The sequence below is a fragment of the Schistocerca americana genome, chromosome 4 (assembly GCF_021461395.2).
Source record: "Schistocerca americana isolate TAMUIC-IGC-003095 chromosome 4, iqSchAmer2.1, whole genome shotgun sequence".
Lineage (NCBI taxonomy): Eukaryota > Metazoa > Arthropoda > Insecta > Orthoptera > Acrididae > Schistocerca > Schistocerca americana.
The window spans coordinates 502132983-502142239 of NC_060122.1; the positions used below are offsets into that span (position 1 = coordinate 502132983).

General features: G+C 42.1%; 1 pseudogene; it reads left to right on the plus strand.

Annotated features, from left to right (window-relative positions):
* The first annotated feature begins 7729 nt into the window (after positions 1-7729).
* Positions 7730-7847, plus strand: LOC124614457 (annotated as a pseudogene).
* The last annotated feature ends 1410 nt before the right edge of the window (positions 7848-9257 follow it).

Below are 9257 nucleotides of genomic sequence, written 5' to 3' on the forward strand. Positions count from 1 at the left end.
GTACGAGCCGCCTCCTCTTAGCAAAAGAAAGTTGAGTTGGAATCCAACGAATGACACAATTTTTGTTGTTACAACAATACAAGAAATTTGCGAACATTTGTCGTGCTATTTGTTCTTAGAGCTTTCCTGGCGGATCGAATATTCCGCCGTTTTTTGGGCGCGTATCCGGAATATCTTAAATTCATGCTGTGCTACTTCGGATGACAACCTTTCAAGTCACTCTCAAGATGAGTCGCTTGCAAGTTTTTAAATCATTTTACACACTGTGGATCAAATGTGTATGCGTCAGAGATAAGACTGTTGTAACAAGAGCCTCAGTCCACATTAAATCCGATGTATCTAAGAGTAAACAAAAGCAAAAGCAGAATCAGCGAATCCACAGTGCTCACGAAGTGTGTTGTTGTTCATTACGGATGACATGAAGACAGAATATTTCCACTGAGAGCACATATGTGAAATGTGGCGCTTTCATGATTTGTCGAGCTGGGGATCCTCGTCTGCTGAGCAGATTATTAATTGTACTTCCAACTGGTGAAAATACACAGCCACACCTGCTATACGTCCCCTTTCTACAGCCTAACAAAATAGAAGTTACTGATGTACCTTTTGAAGAATCAAATGATGTGCCTCCTCTTCCACCACCTCTGAAAGCTCTATCCAGGGCGACAATGAGAACTTTACCACCTACTGCTGTCGGATTTGATGGCAGAAATCACTTATCGATACAAGGACCGACAATAAATTCACAAATACGCAAGATAATTGATTGTACAAGAAAGTCACGTTACAATTGCAACAAGTGACAGTGTTGGTTTTGTATTGTAGGTAGCGATTGCGTTTATAAAAATCATACTGAGAACTAATGTGACAGTTGTGTGTCGACAGAAGTCACTGGTGAGGAAGCCCTTAGGCATGTTACTTATATGTGGATGTATTGTTAATTTTAGTTTCTGAGAATGAGAATTGATTACCTACATATAATTACGCCTTTTACAATGTACCTTTTATTAACTTCCAATGTATATGCGTTACGGCCAGCACTTGTTAGTAATAAAGCCACTCACAGAACACTCAATATCCAAATATTCATGTACTACCGTTGTAGGTGTTACATTTTTTTACTATCCCCATTTAGAAAATATTCTGGAAAAATTTAAGATATTGGATTTTACGCAGAGAAAATGGATATTAAAATTTCTTGGATTTATTTTCATGAGAATGTGTGTTAGACAATAAATGATTAAAATTATTTTCTACCACTATTCCATTGCAAAGGCATCATGAAAGTTTTATTTCCTGTTTCTCATAAATTAACTCAGCAATGTTTGTGTTATTATAGAGGAGACACGCAGACCTTCAATTATTTATGAGTCAGCCCATAGAACCCATCATTACAGTCAAATGTATATGTCCCAGAATCTCGGGCGACAGCGATAATCGGTTTGTTTGTCATAAGTGATACATAATTTATCCTTTCTCACTTAGAAGTTGTTCTTCGTAACCACAGTGTAAATATTTCACTAACGATACCTAAATAATCATCAGATGGCAACGGAGAAACAAACGTCGACATTGGTGGTAAATATAATTGTCATTCGACATTACATTGTAATCATTAACTGTAAGACGTGGCACTTGACAGCATATGTCTGATTCACAATACGATTCATGCTAAGCCAAAATTTGTTTGCAGCTTCTCTCAGTTATCATGTTTTTCCCTTTATCCAAAACGCTAGTGAACCTCACCGTCTTGAGTAGCATATGTACCCACTTTGTGATAATGATAAATATGCTTCGTATGGTAAACTGAGCTAGTTCATAGGTGTTTCTTTTCAAGTGCTAGAGGTTTTTTGTTCAAAGCTCTGTTTCTTATTGAGGTAAACAAACGGCTGTGTAACAGGGTGGGTGTTCCTGTTCGCACATCAGTCCGTCATGGCTGCTAGCTTGTGGAGCAAGATGAAATAAGTAGAGCTTAATCAGAGTTGTTGCTCATGAGAAGCCATTAGCGATGATGCCACCATCACGCGGTCAGCGCTAGATGGACTGAGCTTCGTCATTTACAGCAGTTAGATAGCATAACACCACCTCATCCACCGAGTACCAGTGCCAACCTGATCATATAGTTGTTAGTACTATCTGTTCTCAATGATTGCAAGGTAATTTCTGGTAATGCTTTGTCAAGAGAAGTGAAATGTACCTGATGAATGAGATTTCCTGAATGCAATATGCTGAAGAAAGAGAGAATCAAAAATAACAATAAGAGATTCACTAAAGTGAGAAACGATCAGAATTTTTATGCAGTTCTTCGAGTTCTCGCAACTTGATGTTAATTTAGTTTCTGATAGTTTCACACTAACAATTCCTTTAGGCTATTTGCAAATTCGTCTGAGAATTATCGAAGTGTAATCGGGAGAACGCTCTACTCCCCTAAATAGTAAACTATTTTGAGATGAATATGATTCAGCAAGAGATTCTAGTTTTACTTTTCAGTCCATCTGCTGACAACCTACCGAGCAAGTTTCGAACATCTCTGACTAATGTGTTGCTTGCGTCGTAAAACTTAAGTGTGGCAGTGTGGCAGTGCTGAATGAAGATACGCGGTGTGTGAGAAAAGTAATGAGACTGAATTGTTATCAGCCAAATCTTTTATTTTTTTCAACCAACAATATTGTCCCCTTCCAAGCAGTTCCCTTCGGCAGCTATGCACTGGCGGAGTCGTCGTTCCCGGTCTTAGTAGCAGTGCTGAAAGGGCCTTTAATATGTCGGTCATATTCTTTTGAATGACGCCCTTTTAAGACATTTTTCAATTTCGAGAAAAGGAAAATGTCACAAGGTCTCATATCAAGTGAATAAAGGGCTGTGGAACAACAAGAATTCCTTTGGAGGTCAGAAATTCCGTGATGGAAGTGGCTGTGTGACATGTGGCGTTGTCATGATGCAGCATCCGCTTGACAGGAATGTCCGGTCCCATTCGATTCAACCTTTTCCTGAGCCTTTCAAGGACATATTTGTAAAACACTTCGCTGGCAGTTTGTTCTGGACCAACAATCTCACAAGAGCACTCACATGTTCAACATTTTCGTGTTTTTATTAAGTTTAAGGTCTCGCTGAACGAGATTCATCTTTATCGTATTCTCGGCCTTCAAAAAACGATTTGTGAAAGCGAAAAACGTGCGCTCTTGATAAGGAATGTTCGCCACAGGTCTGCTTCAACTTTAAAAAGGTCACACTCAAGGATTTCCCAAGTTTAACACAAAACTTGATGGCGTAACGTTACTCTGAATTCCACTGTTCCATTTTCAAAATACCCAATGAAACACAACTTCACTGATGGCGCTATCAAACATCGCATGATGGCTATACGGAGCTGAAACTTGGCCTGAGCGTCTGGAAACGATGAACACCTAGTCCTACACCATAGAACAACACAGCGTTGCCAGATTGCTCGCAGTGTTGTCAGTCTCATTACTTTTCTCACACACCTCGTATGCGCGCAGTTCATCACTGTTGTAAGGGGTAGTTCTTCTTCACTGCGTGTTCCCCCTACAGAAATTAGTAAAATGACTAGAGCTCACTCTTTTAAAAATGTCAACGTTAGCAAGTCCTTAAATAAGAATCTGAAAGCAGTAAAAATACATAGATTGAAAATAGGCAGTTGCAGAGAAGGAGGGAAAGCTGCCTGCTGCTTCCAGTGTTTCCAGTGGGAATTAGGATAAGAATCTGGTGTCATATTACGCTCATATTCGTAAAATCTTAGGCCAGAAAACCGATAGACAGCTGGTGCAGGCTTCCAATACAAGCACAAATGCAAGGCATTTAGAAACCATCCTGTGGTATCGACAATGGCGTGATCAACAGTCTGTCAGTCACACCAAACATAGACACTTAAACGTAATACTGTCGTAACATTTCTCACTGTAGCATAATTTCTCTGCCTGAGTGGCTATTGCACGCACTGAAAACAATGAGCCAATCGCTTCTCTCACAACCATACACACTGCCCATACTAAACAGTGCAGTCTCACAAGGATTTAACCGCCTCTCGCTCTGAAACACTCCATGTCTCAGACTCACATTGCGGAACCGTTGTCCATCAAATTACACCAAACAGAAACAAAACAGTGTAACACGAAGTAAGTGAAACAATGAAATACACAGAGACAACAGTAATAACATAGCCAACTGTAATATGTATTCTGCGCATTATGCCTAATCATCAGTCACTTCAACTCCACCTACTGCTTAGCAAAATGACCATAGCAGTGGTGTGTGTGACACATGGTGTGCTCTGGACTAATAGGCCGCATTGCATGCACCTCCCTAGTTGCAAATAGTGCACCCAAGTGTTTCACAGAATTGCCACAAGTCGGCCAGTTCCCCTAGCATCACAATCTCCACCTTTAAGTGCTTACGACAGTCCCATCTCACATTCATCTGCTTGCACACGTCCCAGAGAAGAAAGATATTAGTCCACTCACCCCAATGCCCTTCTCGCTGCTTTTAGCTGCGGCTGAAGACGAGATTCTGTCTGCAGCTGCAGATGACAGTATTGGTGTTGGTTGATGCTGTAGTGCCCACTTCTGTTGCCACTTGTAACGGTGGTGGAACTGAATTGCTAGCGTCAGTAAGCCAGTAGTACACCATCCTGGATGGGGTAGCAATACTCCAGTGTAGGTGGATGCCTGGTAGTCGGCCGACGTATCAACATCAACCTCATTTTTAGGTCTTTCATTTATTACTCAGCACTTTACAACAACCTTATCGATAGTCTGAGAAATTGTCCGAAGACTAAAGTTGTAGGCGGCCTGTAAAGAGGTGCAAAGGTGCAACCGACCGTCAGCAGCGTCGAGAGGTCATTAGAGTGATTCCTGTAGCTACCCCTCAATGACGCTAACCACAGCAACGGGTGGTAAGTAGTTAGCTCGCACTGTAGACTGAAGGCAGCCTAGCTGCACTGAACGAGGCGCACTGAGGCGTGATGAATCACGCCGAGGAGGCAGCGCAAATGAGACAGATCCCAGCAGCATCAGTGTCTGCCCAAATAAGCAGAGGCAGGCAGTGATGGACGCTAAGTAGCTGATCCATGTACACTCATAGACTGTCGTAGATTCCCCCTCGGAAGTAGTGGGTCCCAGTTTGTGTTACCTTTGACTAAAATGGCGATTATTTATAGAGACTTTGGCTATTCTTGTTTTGCTGCAGCATCTGCGTCTATTACGTAAACCACAAGAGAACCGTGTCCCAGACGCGAAGCAACCAAGTCACCTACGCCGCAGCAGCTCTGTCTTTCTGCTGTGCCAATGATATTATGCCTCAGACACCTCCATTCAGTTTTAGCTTGTGGTAATCGTCTCTACACCTTAGACCTGTATTTGTCTTATCAGCATGTGGTCCCTGATGTAACTGCGTCTGGCTGGCTCTAGTATGACCCGCTTCCATGGCATCTTGCATCAGCTGAAGCAGAGGTGTTATTTTACTCAGCCGTGAAGAAAACTAGAGGTGGCGCTACAATCCATATGCCTGCGTACGAGTCCTAATTTCTCTTATCTTGTCTTCGCGGTCCTTGAGCAAAATGTATACTGGCGGCAGTAGAATCTATCTGCAGTCAGCTGTGAAAGACCTCTAAAACCTTGTGGCAGGAAGTAATGGTGCACTATACCCCTCAGCTCGAAGAAACGTGAACGCAATCTTCGTATTTGCCGCACTTGTCGAGTTTTCTTCGGTCTTATGGTAGTCCAATACGATTACACTGGTGTGATTGAGCGTCATTTTCGAGGACATATCCGTACAGCACGTTTCATCATCTGTTTCGTTGCCTGTTATGTTCCAGTAGTTTTGCATTGTTGTTGACTTCATGTAGCGACTTCCGAGCAACTTGCATTGCCGGCTGTTTTTCTTCGAAACTCAACAATTTTGAAACAAACTTTGCTGCCACACGTTTCTTACTCAAGACATTCGAAAACATTTCACTGAATGAGCCAGTTGATATAATCATCAGTGAATTTTCCGGCTGTGTTTCGGCGATCGTTCATACTCATTTCCTTCACTTTTCCCACAATTACATCGTCTGATGTGCTGGGGCGTCCAGGGCGCACATCATCTTCAGCGCTTTCACGGCCTTCTCCAAAACGCTTATACTACTGGTAAGCACAAGATTTACTTGTAGCAGACTCACCTAAAGCAATATTCAACATATGTAAAACGTTGCTGCATATTATGTCTTTTTTAAATCAAAATTTAATAGAAATTCTCTGACCAATTTTTACATAAAATAAATAATCACAAATATTACCAAGCCACTGTGACTCTTTTGACAGCCGGCTACAAACGGAGTATCCGATATGGATACTGTACAGACACTTTTCAGGCGTGTTTTGCTAACACAACAACGAAAAAACATCGCTCTGATCGATTTAATACAACACGCGAAACTACAAAATTCGGTTACTTTTTGCACACTCCTGGTATATTGAAGAATAAATACATTAATGCTATAACTACAACTGGAAGTTATCAGTACAGTACAAAATTCAAAATTGAATGAGGACAGAACCAAGAAGGTTCAATGTCAGCAAAAATATTCCAACCAACTCTAAATGATTCAAATGGCTCTGAGAACTATGGGACTTAACATCCGAGGTCATCAGTCCCCTAGAACTTAGAACTACTTAAACCTAACTAACCTAAGAACATCACACACATCTATGCCCGAGCCAGGATTCTAGCCTGCGACCGTAGCAGTCCCGTGATTCCGGACTGAAGCGCCTAGAACCGCTCGACCACAGCGGGCGGCAACCAACGCTAGAGAAAGTTATCTGGTCCCTAAACTGCAATAACGAAGGAATATGTGATAATGGGATATCCTTACCCACCGTCGTTCTGTTCATGACATTCTACTCTTTGCCTCTAGTACAGAGTAATTTCAAGAAGTATGGAAGGACTTAATAGGCCCTGCTGAATGTAAAGCAGAAAATCAAAAGTTATTGAAATAAAATAATTGATTATCAACACATCCAAAAGGAAATGGTAGATGTTACAATGAAAAATTAGAGCCACCTGACGAGATTGTCTGTTTAGGTCATTTGGAAACAATGAATGGTGAACACAAAAGAACACAAACAGAAAAGTGGGAAAAATTGTGGGGCAGTTTAGTTTTATTGGACTGCCTTTCAAACAGTAATTAGTGGCGGTCACAAAGATGTCTATCATCGTTCGAGAGGCTGTTTGATTTGAAGGACACCACGAGCATAAAGCTACCGTCCTGGGAAGTAACTGGCGGTTGGAAACAGCCAGGTACTAGTAGCCTAACAGGTCTAGACAATTCTCTAAGAGCTCTCTTGTACACGGGGCCCTAGACGGTCAACGATATTCAACAATAATATTGTGCAATATTATTGACATTCTGCTCATGCTACTCAATAATATTGTCAATAATATTGTGCAATAATACTGTTGTTCGGAATGTTGGCGATAAAGACGCTGTTGCTGTGGTAATTGCTCTACTTTGCTGCAAGCAGAAAAAAAGTTTGATGGAAAATTGGTTCAAATACATTCAGGTTGTTGTGAGAGTTGAGGTTGAACAGAAAAAAACACAATCATAACTTTTTGTCTATTGATGATACACCACTGATTCATTACGGGAAATTATTCGCCCGTACATTGGCGTCCCCACACTCAGCCACTCGCTACAAGGTAAGATGAATTTGTTGTACGGCTAAGCGCCAGCGCGGGCAACAGCCTTGCCGCAGTGGATACACCGGTTCCCGTGAGATCACCGAAGTTAATCGCTGTCGGGCGTGGTCGGCAATTGGATGGGTGACCACCCGGGCCGCCATGCGCTGTTGCCATTTTTCGGGGTGCACTCAGCCTCGTGATGCCAATAGAGGAGCTACTCGACCGAATAGTAGCCGCTTCGGTCCATAATACCATCATTACGACCGGGAGAGCGGTGTGCTGACCCCACGCCCCTCCTATCCGCATCCTCCACTGAGGATGGCACGGCGGTCGGATGGTCCCGGTAGGCCACTCGTGGCTGGAGACGGAGTGCTTTTAAGCGCCAGCGGGCCCAGATCTCAGGGTGTGCCGCGGCAATACCGGCTTCCGGGAAGGTGACCGGTACGACCGCGTTCAGGTACAAAGACTAACAGCGTCGCCGGAAATAGGGAAAATCTCAGTACGCGGAATTTGAGCGGCTATCGCTCGCATGGCCTTTGTGCAGGAGACAACGTTCTAAGACATGCCGGATGTCAGACAGTCTTAAAGATAGCTTATAACTCTTAGATACTATAATAATTCATCTCAAGTACTAAAGCAAATCTGATTATATCGGCAATCTCACATAAATGAGTCGCATTCAATGTCACAACAATATTTCAATATCTATAAAACTACAGAACATAATATTTCACGGCGAATAAACATTTTCACAATGAATCTCTGAATTAACAATTTTTATCTCTTCATGACATACCAACAAACGATATCTGAGGCCATAGTATTGACAATAGCTATCATCCCTGAAAACCACTCATATGCATCTGTTTTACTTATTGACTTACGACGTCTTTTATATCTTTTTTATCAGCCAAATGTTTGTAACATCGTATTCTCGACATGTACACAGCAAATGAAATACCCCATATATTGCTATACTTGTGCCGTTATTTAATGAATGGCCATCCGGTGTGGTCGAGCGGTTCTAGGTGCTTCAGTCTGGAACCGCGCGACCGCTAAGGTCGCAGGTTCTAATCCCGCCTCGGGCATGGATGCGTGTGATGTCCTTAGGTTAGTTAGGTTTAAGTAGTTCTAAGTTCCGGCGAACTGATGACCTCAGATGTTAAGTCCCGTAGTGCTCAGAGCCATTTAATGAACACTTTATTATTTTACCAGTAACTTTATTTTAATATTGATTGCAAGTGCTAATAAGAAATTTCGCTAAATTAAAAGTGGCCATTCATGTGTGTTAGCCAAGACCACAATTGAAAAGAGAACCAAAAGATGCTTCTGTCAACAAGGCATAAATAATTGTTTAAGTATTATTTAATGACATTATGCTGTTATTTATCATGGGCTCACTTGTGCAAGAATGCTGGCTTATTTATTAATGGTTCAAATGGCTCTGAGCACTATGGGACTCAACTGCTGAGGTCATTAGTCCCCTAGAACTTAGAACTAGTTAAACCGAACTAACCTAAGGACATCACAAACATCCATGCCCGAGGCAGGATTCGAACCTGCGACCGTAGCGGTCTTACGGT